The sequence below is a fragment of the Acomys minous genome, assembly GCF_964271855.1.
Source record: "Acomys minous genome assembly, chromosome: 8".
Lineage (NCBI taxonomy): Eukaryota > Metazoa > Chordata > Mammalia > Rodentia > Muridae > Acomys > Acomys minous.
The window spans coordinates 40,001,616-40,023,253 of record NC_140489.1 but is presented as its reverse complement, the minus strand read 5'-3'; the positions used below and the strand labels follow the sequence as shown (position 1 = coordinate 40,023,253).

Below are 21,638 nucleotides of genomic sequence, written 5' to 3'. Positions count from 1 at the left end.
TGAATACTGTAGTGCATGCCCATGAAGTATGTATGAGGTTTTCTCTTTTTGTTGGCGGGTACAGGTCTTAGATTGAGGATTAGATCATCCTCCCAGGCTTGTTTTTAAAGAACTCCTGGGGTTATTATAGAACAGTCTTTATTTGTGGGCCAGTCAACATATAATGGAAGCCTCTGGCTTTGCCTGATAGAACTCTCGTTGACCAATGCCAACCCTGAGTATGGTTTTTTTTTTTTTTTTTTTTTTTTTTTTTTTTACTCCCTTGATTTATGGACACAAGCCTAAATGTTTGTGGATTACTAGAAAGCTTGAGATGCAAGTACAGCCCAGTGTAGCTATGTAGCGTTGTCTGTCTGCAAAGCTCTTTCTTTTCCAGTATCTATTTGAGTAACTCTTGTCACTTCCACTGTAGTGAACTTGAATCTTCATTCCTTAAAAGGTAGCACAGCTCCTGTCATCAGTGGTGTATAGAACATGTCTCTTAGTGTAAAGACAAGATGTTCATACAGACCGTTTGTTTTTTTCAGTTTTTCAAGCAATACAGATCACACTAATTTTTGTTTAATATCTGGAGAGTATAACACACATATACATAAATACACACATACATATATACATGTATATATAAAACTTTGCAGTTGTTTACTATCAGAAGGTAAATCTGGTACCAGTTATTTCACAATGGCAAGAGAAATAAGTCCTACTCTCTTCAATTATTGTGGAAAGTTGGTAAAACTTTTAGGTGAAGTTTTAGGAAAGAATTATAGTGAATCTAGGGGGATTTTAGATTTCATATTTATATATAAATTGCACATTTATGGTCTTTTCAGAATTATTGTTTGTCCTCGTCATATTGACATGCCAGATGTGATAATGTAAATAACAGTGCGCTAACAAAAGGATTTTGTGTTTATGGGAATTTGTTAAATGTTCATATAGCCTGTTATCCCTCAGAACTTTAAATTTTATTCTTGGAAATTATAGTAAAAGTAATTATGATTGTGATTGTACAGTTCTAATAATCAAAAATGGGTTTCAGTGGGCTTCAGTGTCATTGAAGGAAAAAAAACACTTCTTAAAGTTCATAATGTCAATCCTAGTTCTCACAATTAATGCCATTTTAAGAATAGTCACATGTTAGCTGGGCGTGCTAGTGCACGACTTTAATCCCAGCACTCAAGAGGAAGAGGCAGGTGGATCTCTGTGAGTTCAAGGTCAGCCTTGTCTACAAAAGCATGTCCAAGACAGCCAGTACTGTTACACAGAGAAACCCTGTCTCGAAAAACCTAGAAAAAAAAAGAAAAAAAAAAAGAATAGTCACATGTCATAGCACAATAGTAGGGCAACTGAGAGAAAGATATTGCCACAGACTTTAGTGTTACTGACTTTTTGTACTCAGTGACTTGTGTGTGTGTGTGTATATATATATATATATATATATATATATATATATATATATATATATATATATACAGTGAACATTTGATATGTGAGTAGTTACTAAAACCATTTTACTCAGCACTCGGGGAGGTAGAGGCAAGGGAATCTCTTTGAGTTCGAGGCCAGCCTGGTCTACAAAAATGAGTCCAGGATGGCCAATGCTACACAGAAAAGCCCTGTCTTGAACAACCAAAACCAAAAGGAATCAACTAGCCAACCAACCAAAAACAAACACACCAAACCAAACAAAAAAATTTCACTTGTCTATAAATCATGCTGATTCCTTACCATATGTCAAATGTGGTAATAGATGAAGAACCATCAACAAAGAAGTAGGGAATAGATTCCTAACTAGAAGATTCTTATAAGGATACACACACACACACACACACACACACACACACACACACACATTATGTATATGTGTATGTGTGTGTATATATGTGTACATATATATATGTATATACACACTATATATGTGAAATACACATCTATAAATATGACAGCAAATAGTCTAGCAAAGATTAAAGGAGTACAGAATAATTAAATCAGTTCTGAGAAATCTGACTTATATAGTTTAATTGACAAAAAGTGAAAAAAAAAAGTAGGAGCAAACCTTAGATCACATGATCCCACTAAAGAAAGAGTAAAAGCAGTACCAGAAAAAGAAATTTCCAAATAATGTGAATACACGCAAAAAAACCCACAGGATTTATATGAGTATGAAGTTATTGAACACTCAACAAAGTAAAATTTACAATGTCTTCTTTTACAGTCTAAGAAGGCTCCTTCAATGGTGACAGCTAAGAATAATAAAATTGTTTTGTGGAAAGCAAGCAGATTAAATTAGTTTGAGTAGAAGTTGTGTAGAAGAAAGAAGAAACAAAGATGTAGAGCTAGTTGGGTTGTTTGGGATGTAGCTTTTGAATTATGGACTGGAAAGATGTTTGTAACTGGGAAGGAACCATTAAGGGCTGACTTGTTTTGGGATGGACTATAAAGCAAATTAAGACAATGAGTGCCACTGAGTTTGGGTGTAATTTTCAAAATGAAACTCTGTTCCTTCTTGGCATTTGAAAAATGATGGCTGCAGAATGAGTTAATGTAGAGTACTTGTCTCATATGACTTCCACATGAAAGCAAACCAAAATTTAATTAGTATAATGATGTTAAGTGAAATTTGAGGAGGTGAATTAATTTACTTTCTTTTGTTTCAGGTTACTGTTCTGGCTGAGGCCACCTATGGCCGTGGTGGTGTTTTCATTCAAGATAAAGTGCTTTCCGTCTTTATGATTAGCTGAGAAAATTCAGGTCAGTGTATTTTTGTGAATAACACTCCCCTGTTTCCATTTGAATATTTTGAAACACGGATGATCTTGTTTTTAAAGCTACACTTGAATGTACCAATGGAGTAGGAAGGACACGTTAGTCCAAACTCTAATGAATTGTGCCTTAGCTGGGAAATATTTTCTGTCTGCCTACTGAGTATGATCTGCCCTTCATAAGCTCCTAAGCATGTTACTTTTTAATGGCTTTGATTTTCAAGTTTTGAACTTGATAAAACAAGTTGTAGCCACATTTTTTTTATATTGAACTTAGTTTGTTGCGTGGCATAGTTGGTAATGAGAATAAACTCACTTTAGAAACTTCTGAGGTTTTAGCGGCTTTTTAAAGGCTTGTTTACACATGAACATTAAGTCATACATCAACATGTCCACTTTTTAATGTTAATTCTAAGAGTATGGGCATAAATATTCACCACTACAATTAAACAGTTCCACAAGCTTCAGCTTCATTCATGTTGTTCCTCTGTAGTTAACCTCTGCGCCTTTCACCACAATTGGTAGCAATGTGGATCTGTTTTCTGCCCATATAGATTACCTTTTCCAGTATGCTACTTAAATGGAATTATCGTATATCAGCTTTTGAAGTCTGCTTCTTTTATTTAATATAACACATTTGTGTACTATTCATGTTCCTGTGTGTATCAGTAGTTGCTTTTCAGTTGTGTCATAGTATTCTTCTGTGTGGATTCATCACAATTAGTTTGCCTATTCATCTATATGTCCATCTATATGATGGATATTTGTATCATTTCATATTTGGGGTGGTATGTAAAGCTTCTAGAGTCATGCATTAAAAAAATAATATAACTTCACATTCTTTATTAAAATAACTTTTTGTTGTTAAAAGAGAACCTATTGATTTAACTGTCTCTTTTTGGGGCTAGGGTTGCGTTTCTTTTAAGAACTGTGCCCCTCCCTGCATCCCTTGCTAGATATTGAAGTTAGTAGCTTGTACATGTGAGGCAAGAGGATGGCCTAGCCTCCTTTTTTGTTATTTTTGAGACAGGGATTTGCTGTATAGACCAGACTGGCCTTGAACTCACAGCTTTCCTGCCTCCACCTTCTATTTGCTAGGATTAGAAGCTTGTACTACCATACCTGGTACTAAAAGTGTTATTAAAATAAATCAGAAAAAAAATGAGCAGACGTTGGGTAGGAGGAGAGGACTTCAGCTTATGGTCATTCTGTGTGTTCATTAAAGAAGCCATATCCAGTTGTCAGAAGTAGCAGTAGACTAGTGAATTTGCAGTGTTTCTTATTACAGTGTTAGATCAGACATGAGCAGATAGAGTAAGTCTAAAGTTACTAGTTTATAAAAATCAAATAAATCGTAATCATTTTTCTGATATTAAAATTTTAGTTAAAGAGGACAAATTTAGTATGGAAAAGTTAATTAGAATTTTTCTGAATAAACATTTGAAATGAAAATAAATCAAACAGTCCTACTTGGGGAAATTGATGACTTCAAAAATATCTTGAAAAGCTGTTTGACTATTTGTAAGGAAGTTTTTCTTTGTTTGTTATAGATACAAAAAGATCTTAAGGAAATCTCTGAGCCAGAGAATGCTAATGTTGCTTGGTAGAAATCCCTGCTATTATTCCCAGCACTCCTTTAAACTGTTGTCATTCCTGAATATTCTTAGACCAACTTTGGAACTCCCATAGAATCTGTATAGACATAGTGTTAGTTATATTGTTTTATCACCGACTGTTTCTTTTTCCCTTTGAGAGAGTGGGTGTATGCATGTGTATGTCTACCATTTGTGCCACAGTGGGGGTGTAGAGGTCAGAGGACACCTGAAGGAGGGGCTGGTGTTCTCCTTTTACTCTTTGGGTCCTGGGGATTGAACTCACGTGTTCAGACTTGGCAGCAGGCACCTTTACCCACTCAGCCATCTTGCTGGCCCATCACGGAATGTGTTTTAAATATGTAAAGTGTTTTAGTTCAGTCAGAGCACTATAAAGATTCTTTTGACATAGAATACAGCTTGATCATCCCTAACATATGAATCTAAGATTCAATAGTCCAAAATCCAAAACCAGCATGTCTGCATAAGTGACAGGTCAAATAAAATCAGACATATTAAAAATATTAATACAGTTGCCTTTGTGCTATGTAAAGTCTGTATGAGACATAAATGAATTCTGTCTTTAGACTCATCTCATTTCCAATATATCTCATTATATTCATAAAAAAATTCCAAAAACTTAAAAAAAAATCCCTGAAATCTGAAGCACTTCTGCTCCCAGGCATTGTGAATAAAGGATACTCATCATTATTTATTTAGTAGACAAACCCAGCATACAGTCAGCAATATTTTTATACTGATATAATAAGTCGTTCAGGATTTGATATATTCTTTTGATGAGTGCCATGCTAATCACTTACCTAGCATACCTTTTAAAAATATGTAGTGTGTGTGTTTGTGTGTGTGTGTGTGTGTGGCATGTGTTGGGGATGTGGGCTATGGTGTGTGTGTGTGTGTGTGTGTGTGTGTGTGGTATGTGTTAGGGATGTGGGCTAGTGTGTGTGTGTGTGTGGCATGTGTTGGGGCTATGGGCTATGGTGTGTGTGTGTGTGTGTGTGTGTGTGTGTGTGTGTGTGTGGCATGTGTTGGGGATATGGGCTATGGTGTGTGTGTGTGTGTGTGTGTGTGTGGCATGTGTTGGGGATATGGGCTATGGTATGTGTGTGTGTGGCATGTGTTGGGGATGTGGGCTATGGTGTGTGTGTGTGTGTATGTGTGGCATGTGTTGGGGATGTGGGCTATGGTGTGTGTGTGAAGGGGGAGCAGAAGGACTTTTGTTGAGTTGGGTTTCTCTTCTATCTTTGTCTGGGTTGAGGGGCTCAAACCCGGGTTGCTTGGCTTACATGGAAAGTGCCTGCTGAGCCATCTCATTGGTCCTTATATAACTTTTGAATACAACCTCAAAGCTAATGCTAGAAAGGCATAAAAACTAGTGTGTGGGAATAGAGATGTTATTTGCCAGATTATGATATATTTAGGACAAATACATGTTCCCTGGAGTGTATTTTGAGTTCTCATATATATGATTGTGCTTCTTGAACTTTATTTTGGACTATAATATTTTATAAAGGTAATATTTTAATCAAGCATGACTACTTACCCCATCATTGGGTTCCTTGGACCTTATTAAAGCTCTTGTATTTGTAGTCTCTCTAAGATGTCTGGCAAGAAGTAGAAATCAAGTTTTCCAAAAGCATATGGAAACAGAATACTAAACAGCTGTAAAAGCTGGTTCTTCTCATAGCATTTCCTGTAAGGGGACCGCACTGCCTTTGTGTAAGCGGAAGGCTGGAGATATAAATAGGTGAGGTGTTGTGTTTTTAATTGTGCAGCTGTCTTGAAACAGTGCCATGCCCATCACTGTCCCCCAGAATCTCTGCTTGACTCCAGGTGAGAAGAAGTTAAACTACTTGTTTCATGTTTCTCAAATTCAGTTTTAACTTATTTTTTTCCAGATGATTTTAAGGTAAAATAGACCATTTAAAAATAATTTGAAATATGATCTTATTTTGTAAGCAGATTTAAAAATTCTGATATTGAAATGTACTACTGTTAGAAAAATGTAACAATTATATTTTGTTTTATAATCTCAAAACATTTGATGAGATATATTTAAAGTTTATAGAATTTAAGTTAAATACCCTTCACAAGTATGTCAGAAACATATTTTTTAAAACTAGAATTATTTTTTAAAAGTTCCTTAAGATTATGTCATTTCTGGTCTTCAGAATTTACTTTATAAAAATAATGATAATTGGTAGGATTCAGAATTACCAGTTTATTTTATTTGCTGAGAACTATGAAGCTTAGAGAATCTAAACATAAATCTTGTTTGAGATACTATCTAAAAAAGTACAAGACCAAGATTCCTACAGAGAAGTATTTACTTCTGAATATTTGGTGGATGGGAACATTACAAAATTTTGACTAAAATGGCTTATGCAAATTTTTGAGAGAAGAAATTAAACATTTTTGCTTAATTTTTTTTCTATTCCTGGAAATACCTTGTTGTGTAATATCAACTTGACTTTGATTATCTAAAGACTTTTTAAATTTTTAAGATAATAGTTATTGGAAAACATTTCTCTGTGTCTTATGCTCCTCTTGTGTTTTTGCACATCTGTTTAGCAGAGTATTGACAGTGATTTAAGTGGTTATCTTTCCCACAGAAAGCCATATAACAACCCAGAAGAGCAGAAATTGTCCCTCTGTCCTGACAGAGGGCAGGTGTCTTTGCTGTATGGGATGAGAGTAAGGCAATTCTTCTGGAGAAAAGCTAGGCACATCCATGTCCTATTGAGAGAACAAAGCTGTGCTTGTTGCTTATTGACATAGGGGAGGATAGAATATCTTTCCTTTGCTCTCTTGTTGCTGTTTCTGGAAAAAGCCGACTTAAGGGTGAAAGGGTTTATTTTGGTTTCTAGTTCAACATCTAGTCCATCATGTCAGGGAAATCCATCCAGGTGGCAAGAGTGTGAAGAAGCTGCTCATAGTGCAGGTAAAATCAGAAGGCAGAGAGGGATGGGTGCATGCTGTTGCTCAAACCCCTTTCTCTATCACTGCAGTCTAGAATCCAAAGTAAGAAAGTACATCTCAATTAATGATTTAGTATAATCCATCACATGCCTTGACAGAGATTCACCAATGTTGGAAAGGAGCAAAGTCAGGACAGAAGTCTGGGAATTTGAAATTTGGTTTAACTTAGTTCTTTCAGTGGTAGTGATGGGATTGAGGGATTGAGTAGTAGTATGAGAGTGTAAACAGTGAAGTGAGGGTTTTGAAAACCGTTGATTGAATAGTGTTTGGTTGAATAGTTGATTGGCTGTGGTTTGAGTGTGTCTTGCCCAAAGGGTTCCATTTAAAGAAAATATATAATTTGGTTCATTATTGCAGAGATTTTAATTCATGTATTTCTGGCCTTATGTGCTTTGGGCAGAACATCATAGTAGCAGGAACGCATAGCAGAGAATCTATTTCTTAGAGCAGAATGTGGAAGAGCCTTTCTTTTTCTGAAGGCTCTAGCGAAGAGTCCTTCTTTCTTCCCTCTTTTAGCTACTAGCAGTAGTTATTAAAATCCTTGATGTTTCTTAGTGTATTACTGCATAATTCCAACTTCTGCTTCAATGTTCACTTAACAGTTCATGCATGTGAATCCAATTTCCCTCATAATGACAGCAGTCATTTACTTAGACCCTCCCTAACATAATATCATGTTCTAGTAATTTGGTTATGTCTGTAAAGTCTATTTCCAAATAAGGTTCTATGGACAAGTTCTAGTGATTCTGTCCCTGTTCTGTTCTGATGACAACACCCTTTTCCCCTCCTTGTAGCCCTGAGTGTCCTTGACTAGATTTGAAGATAAGGCTGGCCTTTATAACTCATTGAGATCCACCTGCCTCTGCCTCCTGAGTGCTGGGATTAAAGGTGTGTGCCACATGCCTGGCTTGATTCTGAACTTTTGTGGGACACACACACACACACACACACACACACACACACACACACACACACACACACTTTAATACAGTACAGGAGGCATGTAAATTTAAATTTCATTATTTAAGCTCTGTTTAGGGTAGGTCGTTTGGGTTTTCAGTATTCACATAACTGTAGAAGGCTGGTTTTGTTAGCTTCTATGTAGTATAAAATCTCATTCTATTTAAAATTCCTGATAGTAGCATGTTGTCGTAAAACAAAACAAAACAAAACAAACAAACAAGAAAACAAAACCCAATTTGGATATTAAGAGGGCTTGGTTGAGGTTTCCACCCTGAATTATCTATCTTGCTATGTATCTTCTCCTGGCAGGATGTGAACAAATGCCTGTTCATCCCAGATAGGGTCTTACCCACAGACCAAGGTAACAGTTACATCCAAGTCTAATTGGTGACCTAGTGAGTTAATTTGCATTACTTACGGGAGGATGAATGACTGAAAGGCAGCGCAGGATTCACTGTAGCATGGGTGAAGACTCAGCAAAGCTGCACCCTGAGAGCTCCTTGTACAACTTTCAGACAGCTCAACTGGCGAGAGGGTCTTCTCTCCCTAGCAGTTGTTACTTCTTATATAGCCTTAGGGATAGGGTCTTGCAGATCTTGTGAGTTTAAGGAACTTTCTGGAACTTGTGAATTGTTTACTTCTTGAGTATTTTAAGTTTTGTTTATTTCTGGAGGCTTAATGAGCTTTTCTCCAGGATGAAATGTTTCAGTTAGGAAATTGCTATAAAAGGCCATGTACAGATAATTGCTTTCCTCATGGATAGAATGGGAGGCCCGGAAGAGAAGAATGAAAGGAATGCTCTAGAAGGACTTTTCTAGGATTCTACAGTTCTACAGTTGTGGAGTAACTGTTGTGTGCTATCCCATATTTAGAGTTGGCATCACAAAAGAAAAAGTAAAGAGACAGTGCCCCAAAATAGCCATCAGATGGGTTATGACTTGTGAATGTAGCATCTACAGATTAATTTATGTTTGGTTTATTGCAGTGAAGATCACTAATGAAGATCACTTAACTTGCTGTTAGCACAGATCTTTCTGAGTGATCATATTTAATTTTTTTCAATTTGAATAGCAGCATATCAGAAAGAGGAACACTCTTACGGCCAGTTGATTTACTTAAAGCTAAAAAGTGTGTCACTGCTCTACTTTCTTGCTGAGTTCATAAAACAAAATGAATGTAAGGAACATAGTTTTTCTTCTTTGCTCTTGGTTCTCTGTCACATTATTCTTATTATCAAGGGATCTTAGAAAAATTCTTACTAGAGAATGCTAATTATCCTGAGAGATGGAGCATGATGTGAAAATTACAGCTGTGATTCATCCACTGTTGGACTTTTCTTGTGTTTTGAATAGGCCGTTGAAGTATTTTGTTTGAAATCTTTCAATCATGTGGAGAGTCATGGTTACTACTTTATAGAGATACTGTTAGCATTATGACAGAAGTTGGTACTACTGACATTCTCATGATTACAGTATGTAGCTATATGTATGTGCTCACATTAATAATGTCTGTTGGTAGTAAGCATCAAGGTGGTTGAATCAATGTCTAGATAAAAGTTATAAAGAAAGTCAGGTCTTTCTTGTTTCGCTTCATACAGTAAAAATCCAAATCTGTATTCTGAGGATAGAGATATATTTGAGTGTAGAATTTACTGTAATCTTAAAGTAACACTTGGAATAAAATGTTAAAAAGGACAAAAAAATAGAAACTAAATATATTCTGTAGTTATGGTAGAGGCATATTTTATATTTCTATTTTTATTTCTCAACAAAAAGGGTAGGAGCATGAGAGTTCAAAGCTGCCTTGCTACTCTGCTGGAGATAAATTTAAAATGTTAGTGGGCTGGAAAAATGGCAGTAATTAAGAGCACTGGCTACTCTTCCGGAGGATCCAGGTCCAATTCTCAGTACTCAGCTGGTGGCTCTGTACCACTGTCTGTAACTCCAATTCCAGGGGTTCTGACCTCCCTGGGCACCAGGTGCACATGTGCCAACTTTTTGACATAAAATTTTGCTTATCACTAATTCTAAGATAAGTCCGTTAGCTTTCATATCTCTCAGCTGTCATTTATTTGGAAAGTCTTTATTACTTATTTACTTTTGAAGTATAATACTGCAATTCTGACTCAGTTGTTGACTCTTTTTAATAGTTGAAGTACTTCATTTTGTTCTTTTTTCTTGCTATGTGGTTTCTGAAGGGGAAAGCTTGATGTAATCCTGACCCTCTTTCATCTGTAGGTAAGGTGGCCCGTTGGCTTTAGTATTCCCTTGCTTTTCTTTGTCTGGTTTTTGGCTGTCTTTACTATACAGGCCTACATGCTTGGTCCACTCTGCATGCTGAGCCATCCCTGCAACCATCCTCTTCTGTTGCAGTGTGTGGATTCCTGCCATTTCGTCCACACCTTTCCACCTCCTGCTGACCTTATCTATCTGCCTTTCCACGTTATTTACTTCTTCCATCAGCATTTTTTAGCATACATGGCTCATATCTCTGGTGCTATTGCTAAAACCTCTGTCGTACCATGGTCTGTTTGACAGGTAGGCTGGTACCTTCTTCCTGTTATCTTGCGGGTTTTGTCCTAACAATACCTTTTACTTATTTTGTTCATAAATAGACATAGCATATCTGGTAAAGGAAGCTGAGGTAATAACGGATGGCATGACATTTTATGTTTATCTGCCTAAGAGGTGGGCTGTATTTTTGTAGCTGTGGTGTCAGAGACTAAACATTGTATTTAGATTTTTTTTGCCTGAGAGAATCTTTAAATAAGACCTGAGGTTTCTTTCTTTTCTCTTTCTTCCTTTCATCTTTCTTTCTTTCTTTCTTTCTTTCTTTCTTTCTTTCTTTCTTTCTTTCTTTCTTATAGTTGGCTGTTGCATATGAGTCACGTTGATGTGGTAAAGAGGGGGGAACGGTGGGGCTGGAGATGTGGCTCAGAGGTTAAGAGCATTGTCTGCTCTTCCAGAGGTCATGAGTTCAATTTCCAGCAACCACATGGTGGCTCACAACATCTATAATGTGATCTGATGCCCTCCTCTGGCCTGCAGGTGTGCATGCAGGTAAAGCATTGTATACATAATAATAAATAAGTAAATCTTTAAAAAAAAAAAAGAGGGAGAAGGTGACAAGGGGAGGTTCTCTGGTCCTTCTCTTAAATCTGTCTTTTGTGAGTTCTAGTTGGGTCTTTTCCCTATGTCAGAAGGTAAAGGGCTGGAGCGGGTATTTCCCTTTTGGATCGGTCAAGTACTGTAAAAACCTAGACAGAGGCTAGGCAAAACCCCAGTTGCTTAAGTTTTGATAGAGTACTTTCATTTTGCGGGGGAAGGCCTTTAAGAGTACAGAGAACTGGGTACATTTCAGAAAAGTTGTGTTTCTTCCTCTTACTGATGGAAATACAAGGGTCTTTTCTCAGAGCTGTAACAATCCGATAGAGCTCCTGGAAATAAAACTTGAGAAAGTATCAGGACTTTGATAGGATTGAGCCTTCTAGCAGATTTTTAAAATTTATTAAATTATTTCTTTTATTTTTGAGATTCTAGTACATTTATGCCATTTCCTCCCTCCAGACCCTTCCAATACCCCTCCTCCCTCCCTTTCACATCCGTGCCTCTTTTTCATTGTCGTTGCACATGTATTCCTGAGTACATAAATACAGCCTGTTTACTCTGTGTCATGTTGCTTGTATGTGTGTTTTCAGGACTGATCATTTCGTGTTGGAAAACCAGTTGGTGTGCCCTTCCTGGGGAAGACTATTTCTCCTGTTCTCAGTATTCCTTAGTTAACTGTAGTTCTTTGTGAAGGGTTGAGAATTCTTGGGCTTCTCTCACAGATTTAAACTGTCTCAGCAATTTGTATATATTAGTAATATACATTTTAAAGATTTATCTTATATGTGTAATACATTGTTTACATGTATGTATGTGCGAACTGCCCTCCGAGATCACAGCAGATGTCAGATCCCCAAGGACTTATGTTACAGATGGTTGTGAGCCATCATGTGGGTGCTGGGAACTGAACCCAGGTCCTCTGCAGGAGCAAGTGCTCTTACCCACCAGCCTGGCCCTCCAAGCCCACTTCAGCAGCTTTTCAACTGTACTCAAGTGTTTGCCTTGGCTCCAGGCAAGAGCACCCATCCTCACTCCAAACCTCATGGCTTTTCTGCCTTGTCCAGGTGCCAGAGCAGCGGTCCATCTTCTGACATCAGTTCCCTAATAGATCTAAGAAAAGTATTGATTTTCAGCCTTTTGTTGTTGTTGTGAGGGTGAAAGTGATGAATCCCAGGTTCTCTACATTTTCTTTTTTTTTTTCTCCTTTATTAATTTATTCTTGTTACATCTCAATGGTTATTACATTTTCAATCCAATTAAAGTTATTATGTTTACTGTATTTGGTAGTTTCTAATGATAAAGACTTTGCATATTAATGTCTTGATTTGAAAATACTAATTAAAATTTTTTTATTTTCTAATATTAAAGGAAGGAGGAAGCTAATTCATAATATTCTTTTTTGTTTATTTTTATGTTTTTAAAATTTATTTTGTTTCTTATTACTATTAAAATGAGTCAGTATATTTACTATTTAGCTTTCCAATATAGTTTGGGGCAATAGCAACCTTTGTTTCCTATGTTATAAGGTAAAAATTTGTTTTTATACTTATAAACTAAGTGTCAGTTCATGCCAAGTTTCACTAATTGAACTTTGGGTACTAAACTGATGATGTTGGGGGTGCTGATACTTTGGATTTGTGAAACTAGTTATACGAACCATTTTACATTGGACTTTTTATTTTAAATTTTAAAATTTATTTTATTAGTGTTTTGTCTGCATGTTTATATGTATACTTTGCGCATGCTTGGTGCTGGCTTAGGTCAAAAGCGGGTGACAGATCTGCTGGACCTGGATTGTGAGTTGGGCACTGAAATCTGCCCTGTGCAAGAACAGTGGGGTGCTCTGAACTGGTGACCATCTCTCCAGCCTAACATTGGGCTTCTTATTAGTGCATTGAATAGAGAGAGCATAGGCTTAGAAGTTAGTCCTTATATTTTTGTGATTTTGTTAGAAACCCCTGCCTCCCAATCCCTCCTGTAAATATCTTGGAGAAAAACTGTGTAAATTAGAAAAATATAAAATATGGTTTAAAGATTTTGTTTTGAAAACCTTCACATTAATAAAATAATTTTAGATGACTTAAGATTGTTTTTCAATCCTTAAAAGAAAGAGTTATTCTTAATTATACAATTTAACATGAGATAGAATCTTGTTGTGTACCACTGGGTGTCCTTGAACCCCGTCTGCCTCAACAAGATGGAATTATAGGAATGAGCCACCTTGGGAGCTATTTGTTCTTTTTTTGAAATAGGTCTGCGTAGCCCAGGGCGGCCTGAAATTCACAGTGCTTTTTCTGTGTTAGCCTCCAGGATGTTTGAAATTATAAGTGTGTTTTACCATGGCTAGGAGAAAGCTATTTCATATGTAGAAACTTAAAAGTAAAAGTTATGATCATCATTTTATATTTAGGTACTTTTTTAGTTAATATATTATTCACCATGCCTTTTTTAAACAGTAATATTTTTCACTATGTGATATACTGTTAGGTTGCTCAGTGGGACAGTTTATTGTATGTGTTGCTGGTATGAACATATCTTGTATTTAACTTTTTCTTTGTACTTTTTTACCCCCATGCTTGGCTATGTCCTTGATTAGAATTTTAGAAGTCTTTCTCTATTTTTATCTTTGTTCTTTCAAGAAGCATTTTATTTTATTTTAAAGATTAATTTGTTATGTATACATTATGCATCAGATCACATTATAGATGGTTGTGAGCCACCATGTGGTTGCTGGGAATTGAACTCAGGACCTCTGGAAGAGCAGCCTGGGCTCTTAGCCACTGACCCATCTCTCTAGCCCCTCAAGAAGCATTTTATATTTTCTACCACAGGGGAAATAAACTTTTTTTAATTTGACCTTGATAAACAATGAATACGTTTTCTTTGTTCTGCTTATGTGATTAGAAATCAATGTCAAATTGAATCAAATAATTTTGTTTAAAAGAGTTTGAATTTTTTGATTAGGTATTAGAAGTGATCTAGATGGTTCAAATGTGGTGTTTTAGATCCTCATACTTAGGTTGTAAATAGGCAGTAGTCAAGGAAATCAGCATTTTATGTCTAATATTTATAGCTTTTTGCTTATAAGCTGAGTCTCTTCTTACTGACTTAATGTTTATGGTCTTAGTTTGGTATTTCATACAGATTCTGTATTTTTGTGACTTGTGTTTTCTCCTGCATAAGGATTTATATCTGGTAGGGTCTTGCCATATCAACAGAAGTCAGCATCACCAAAGCCTAATAGAAACTTCTGATGTTCCCCTGAAGTGCTAAAGTTGATGATTCTGACCCCACCCAGTTACTTTAAAGACTGTCAAAGGATTATTTTAAGTTGTCCAAGGCTATATGATCCCTTCTTGATTTCTAAGTCAGAGAGTTTATACATAACTACATTTGGCTTTTCATTTTTCAAGATATTTTGCCAAGTATAAAACAAACCTATCTTTCTACAAAATTGATTAGCCTTTGAAGAGCCAAAGATAAGAAGGTACTGTAAATCATTGGGTTCATTTTATTGTAAAAGTAGCAAAATTCTTCAGTTGGTTTCTCTCTCTCTCTCTCTCTCTCTCTCTCTCTCTCTCTCTCTCTCTCTCTCTCCTTTGTTCAGAGAATATAGGCTAAAAAGTATCACTTATCCAAAATTGTATGGTAATCCAAAGTTTTGTCTATAGAGATGCTTATATATTTATTATTTCTATCCTCGCTTCCTCCCAAGCCTTGTGGCACTATATTTTCTTTAAAAATTAATGAATAACTACTGTGAGTTTGGAATGAGAAATGATAAAGGACTCTGGAGGAAGCTGATAACCTTACTAGGTGAGTTAGGTATATGCTAATGATTTCAGAACAGGATAATGTTTGCCAAATTGTCTTTAAGAATAAAAAGAAAATCTGTGTCAGAGGGGTAAAGAGTGTTTTGAGTGTTTGTATGTAGTGTTATTCCCCAGGGCCAACCTTGAATCTGAGTATTCAAATGCATGTCCTCATATTTGCATGGCAGACATTTTACCTATTAAAACATTTCTCCAGTCTCTAATGACACCCCAAAGAGTTCAAGTTTATTACATTAGAGTAACTTTTCCTGATCATTTTCTAATACAAATATTTAGTTAAAAAAAAAAATCTTAATTCTCTGTGTAACTCCATTGTACTCCCATTTAAACATGGGTGTTTTCTTATGTACTTATATTTGTATTTGTTACCTTTTTCTTAATAGAATTCAAGTTCAGTGCAAATATATTCTGATCTTCTACATACCAGACACATACTAGGCTATCAGTAATACTTGATGAATGAAGGGTTTTTGTTAAGATTATTTTTTATAAAACCGTGTTTGTTTCTCTTAGTTTATTTCTTAACTCAGCTATCACACAAATAATTGAGACTCTCTTCTATTTGTTTATAAGGCTTTACAACATAATCGTCAGTAGTTTAAGTCTGTTCTCAACCCTTTCTGTTATCCTGACTCTATCTTTGCCAAAATCCCCAAGTTAATTAACTTGTTTTTTGGTCCAGCTGAATCTTCTTCATCTCTCCTGCATCTCTGCCTGAATCCCCTACTTCCTCTTCTAACTCTTCCTCCCCTACCTGGCAGGAAGTCCAGCCCCATTCTCTCCCCTGCTCAGTGACTGGCTATAAGCTGCTTTGTTGGCATACAAGGGGACAATTGGGGAGTTTATATATCATTGAAACAGGAAATTCTCAGAACAAAGCGTGTAATCAGATACGGGGAATACAGAAATCAGCATTTGAATTACACAATAACCTTATGCCTACAGGCTTTGTTTTTTTGTTTTTGTTTTTGTTTTTTTGTTTTTGAGTGAAAGAGATTCAGGTTTAAGTGGCATTTAAATAGGTTTGGGTAATTTAATTTTGTGAAGACCATGTGAGACAGTAAGCATGTAATAAGAACTCAATAATTTTCAGGCTTGACAGTTTTCTGTTAAATACGCGTCATCATTAAGTTTGGAATTTAAGACAATTTTTGATTGGTAAAGTTAATATTTAAATCCAAATTCTAAATAAAATTTGAAGCATTACACATTTTATTTTAGAAGTTCCATGAGATACTCTGAAAGCACATAAGTTAAAAGGCCTAAGGAAAATGTCTGAAGTAAAACTTTTTCAGAATCTGTAGGAGAAAAAGAATATACACTAAATTATAACTGGGTTGCTATTATCCATGTGGGCCAACCAGAGGCTAAATGCTAGCCAGTTTAAGTCCTGTAATCCTGAGTCAGGTGAGATGGCTCAGTGGGTAAAGTTGCTTGGTGCCAATCCTGAAGACCCTCAGCACCTACACTGAAGAAGGAGAGAATTGATTCTCAGAAGTTATCCTCTGATCTCTACAGGAGACACACACACACACACACACACACACACACACACACACACACACACACACTCGAGCACTAACTTAAAAAGTACTTTAAATCAGCTATTTGGTGAGAATCCCAGAAGTAGCACATGCAGCTTAATGTTGAATTAAACTGTATTAGACACAGTGTAGTCTCCTCCTTCCATGTAACAATATCAAAAGATTATTACAAATTTAGTTTAAGATCATTGGCTTTTATTAATAATTAAAGGAAGCTGACTTTGCCTTAAGTCTGAAAGGTAGACTGGAAGCTGATGCAGTGTCACCCACCCACTTGTCCCTCAGCTGATTTTCTGTTGTGCCTCTCTGCAGGTTTCTCTTTGGTGGTGAGTGCTCTGCTCACTCTTCGGTGCTAAATCTGTGCCTACCAGTCAGGTTGTGGCTTTGACGCTGAGATTGTCTTGATCAGTGTAGCCATGATTTTCCCTAAGTGTACAAGAAAGTGAAATGGAAGGAGGCAAAGAGCAATCACTGCGAATTCTAGAGGCTACTATTCTCCCCATAGTAACTGTGCATTTGCCGCAACCACCATTAGTCAGTTTTCAGCTTGTCCCTTGGCAGTGACTCAGTAGCTACCACAGACTGCAGGTCACCTGCACTCTCTTTGCACAAACTGACCCCTCATTTAAAGCCTGAAAGATCAGGACATCAGTGCAAAATAGTCAGACCTAAGAGGACTTTACTTAACCCCCACCTAGGGCTCCGTGACAGACAAAGGAGGGGACCCCAAAAGGCGTCAGTGGTCTTTCTCTTGCAGTTCCTCAAGGGGCCTCAGTTGTCAGAAATTTCTTTAGGTCCCTTTATAGTCACCAGAAGCCATCAAAAGACAAAAGCTACGACAGATTTTAAAGATCTGATGAGCTTTACTTGTGGTTTTGGACTTGGCCACTTCATTTTCTGAAGTAGTGGGATGACTGCTCTGGGATGAGCAGAGGAGGTCAGCTTTAAAGCAGGGAAGGGCGGAAAAAGGCAGAAACAACAAAAAGCAAAGGTTGTTTCAGTTGCTTCCTGGATTACAGCAGAGGGGACTTCTTTGGAACAGTGATTCCAGTTGAGTGGAACCTCCTGCAGTTTTTGGAAACTGGCCCATCAAAATCAGTTTGGCTACTTAGCCCTTGTGACTCTTTCTAGTTTCATCTCATTGCCCAGTGCAGGAGGATATCCACCCCCCCCCCCCTTAGACATTTCAGGACCTTGTTTAATAGCAGTGACTTAAGTCCATTTTGTTCTAACAGTCCCCCCCCCCCCTTGAAAATCAGAACCAAGACTAGGCGTAGTGGCACACCCCCTCAGCCCTGGAACTCAGATGCTGGTGGAAGAGGGCTTAGTTCAGGTACAGCCTTGGCTGCATGCTGGGTGTGAGGCCAGTCTGCTTGGAGATCTTGTTTCAAAACAGCAAACAGGAAAAGAAAAACGGAATCAAGCTGCTTATCAGGTAGCAAAGTTTTGAGTGTTGACTTCATAACACATTAGAGGCTATCTTTCCCCAACGACTCTAATAAGTTGTTGGCTATAGGTGCTTTAGTATAATTTTGTGGACATCTTTGAACTTTATAGGGTTGAAGCATCAGAATTTTTGCATATGGCCATAGTTCCTTAGTTATTTTCTTTTTATGCGTTTGTTTTTTCTTACATACCCTTAAAATTTTGAGTTCTGTACCTGAAAATTGAATCTGTCTAATTCCACCATAGTTCTCTGTCTCTGTCTCTTTCCATCTCAGTCTCTGTCCCCATCTCTGTCTCTCTATCTCTGTTTCTCTCCCTCCCCCCCCCTCCTCTCTCTCTGTGTTCGTGCTGGGGTTGTATCTAGAGCTTTGTATATGCTAGGCAGATGCTCTACCATTGAGTTACACCCATGACCCCTTATATTTACATAGTTTTATTGGAAGCTTTAATTTTCTTGCTAAGGGTATCTCTAAAGGTTCTTTACCTAAAATTATGGTAATTGGGTTGAGATCAAGATTGAGTCATCAAAGGCGGTGATTTTAAATCTTTCTTGAATTAATAATGGTAACAAAAACTCACTTAGTCATTGTTGCTCATGAGGAAACTCCTGCCTAGAATTACCATTTTTTTCTTGTATCTTTATGAATAGCTAGGAAAAAATGCCATCTTTCCAGTTTAATAGAAGAACTAATTCTAGTCATATATTTATATTATTTCCCCCCTTTTAGTAATATACACTAAAGTGTTTTGAAATTTAATGAGTAAAACTGATTTAGTGTGACCCCCAAAAACTTTTAAATGTATCATAGTCCTTTTAATCTAGAATATGGCACAATATTAACAGTATAATATCTGGCAGTTAAAATAATGTTCACCAGGGAGGTGAACTTTACCAAACATTATTCACTTTATTATAAATGTCCATTCTGGCTTAGTAGTTAGGAGTACGCACTACTCTTCCAGGGGACCCAAATTTAGCTCTCAGTACCAGGATGGATATTCACAACTGCTTCTAACTCCAGTTCCATGGGATCTGATGCTCTCTTCTAGCCTATGTAGGCATACACATACACAGTGCATATACTTATACAGATACATGAAAATAAAAATAAAATCTTAAAAATGTCAGAAGTATGTATGTGCGTGTGTGTTTGCTGTAAATACCAGGTGAACTCTCTTTAAAAGGAGTGAATATAAGCTAAAGCCAAAATGTTGCTTTGGTGGGGGATGATTGGATGACTAGAGACTATGAACTCTGCAAAGAGGATTTTTGTATTCTGCATGGGATGTGGCATGTGGGAGGCACTCAGTACTGACTAAATAATTGTCAGCGTACTAACTTGGGAAGATAGAGGTCCAGCAGAGGTTTGCCCGGGCTGTTACTATGGTATCATATGGACCAGTGCTGTCCAAAATGGTAACAACTAGCCATGTGGGGCTATTTAAGTTAAACACAACTAAAATTTCAATACCTCATTCTCAGTAGTTAATATTCCAAGTGCTCTGTAATTGTATGTGGCTAGTAGCTACCCTGTTTTCATTTGTTTGAAGAACAGTAGGGTATTTAACATGACAAAAAGGCTGCTAAACAACCAGCTTGTTTGTGTAGATCCAGAAACCAGAATTATGTATAACAGGAAGCTGGTTTCTACTCGGGCTCAAGGAAACTGAGACCAGAAAGTCATCTGTTAGTCTCTGGCCATGAGATAAGCAATGGCAGAGGAAATTCCCTGGCTAGTAAGTCTGATAAAGTCCATTCCTGCTTTTTGAATGAGCTAGAGAAAATCACGAACATATTTTAACAGCACTTTTCTTCTTCTGGGACAGAGTAGAAATGAAGTCATAGAAGAAAAGTGGGTTCAGACGTCAGAGAGGTGTGACATCTCTTTACAAAGCTCCCAGGCATCTCAGGCCCCTAGGGACCTTTAGATGGTTAACACATTAGTTCTCTGACTTTTGCAGGTTGTTTGCTCTGCCAAAGAGTTCTAGATCAGCCTCAGCATCTTTCTGACCAGCTCCCGCCCCACAAACCAGCTCTCCTGGAGCCCAGAGGGAGGGCAAGGTTGTGGCTGGCCCATGTGAAGAGAGTGAGGTGGCAGAGGGAGGGAGGTCTAGGCCCTAGATAGAGAGCAGACCTGAGTAGGTGTGCTAAGCCCTGCTGTGGTGAAGCTGGGCTTCACAGCTGCCCTCATCCCTAGGAAAGCTAACTTCATTAGCTTGCTGCCACACACTAGCAACAACACTGTGGGGAGCTGTCCCTGCTGCAAGACCGGTTGCTACCATATTGGCCAGTGTGAGTATAAAACCTATCTTTATTACTGATACCTGCAGTAGATGTCCAGATAGGCATCTTATATAGATTTTAATGATCCAGATAATTTATAATTTTAAACCTACAGATTCTCAGCAATTTTTAGTAAGGTAGTTGTACTTGGCAACTTATTTGATTTTGTTGTGTTATAAAATCCTTACTCAACCACTACTTTTAACTTGATATTCTGTATTTTAAAATAACAAATATCACCCAATTTGGGGACCTGCTGACATTTTGTAAGATTAATAGGGAATTTTGAGTTGGTAACTAAAAATCGTCTTTAGACCAGAATGCCTTCAGTTCTTTAGGTTCCTATGTAAGCAAACAATCTATGTTAAGCAAGGGAGCTAGGAACTGACCAGTCACAAACTACCACGAATTCTACCTCAGGTCTTACTCTAAAAGCTCAGGCCCAGCGCTTCAGCAGTGAAGCTCTCAGGACCAGCTGTGTTTCCGCATACAGACTGATTTTTGAATTGTTCTTTGCTCACGAACTATTGAATTTGTCTTAAAGCCCTTCCCCCTTTTATTTTACAATATAGAGAATGAGAATTTTGTCAACTGAATCTAAGAACTTAGAAGTGAAAATTCTCTATAAGAGCTGGGCATGATAGCACATGCCTGTAATCCCCGCACTCTGGGAGGCACAGGCAAGTGGATCTCTGTGAGTTCAAGCTTAGCCTGGTTTACAGAGAGAGTCCAGAACAGCCAAAGCTACGCAGAGAAACCATGCCTTGAAAAACAAACAAAACAAAACAAACAAAAGAAAATTATCTTTAAGGGTTTCATTATCATTTTAGATATGCAAGGTCTTTTAAAACACCCTCTTTAGCTTTGAATATATTCTGGTTAAATGTGATAATGTAGTTATCCATATAGTGTCAGCTTCACAAAAGTTGCTCAGTAGATTTTAGTACCCTTAATGCATGTTTTCACTCTTTGATCATGATGGACAAATTGATGATCATACAAAGTCCCTTGAGGAGCTTTTTAAAGCCTACAGGCACCTAGACATATATTTATACATATATAAGTACAAAGAATTGTGTTTTTTTATTGCACTAATACTTTGAGATATAA

General features: G+C 37.1%; 1 protein-coding gene across 6 annotated transcripts in view; it reads left to right on the top strand.

Moving 5' to 3' along the window:
• Window positions 1-21,638, top strand: part of FUT8 (fucosyltransferase 8) — a 203,874-nt gene that overhangs the window by 41,262 nt on the left and 140,974 nt on the right. For all 6 annotated transcript variants that reach the window (XM_084792306.1, XM_084792308.1, XM_084792304.1 and 3 more), the window contains exon 2: window positions 2,658-2,751. The gene's annotated coding sequence lies outside the window, so the exon portion shown is untranslated. The remainder of the gene's footprint in view (window positions 1-2,657; window positions 2,752-21,638) is intronic.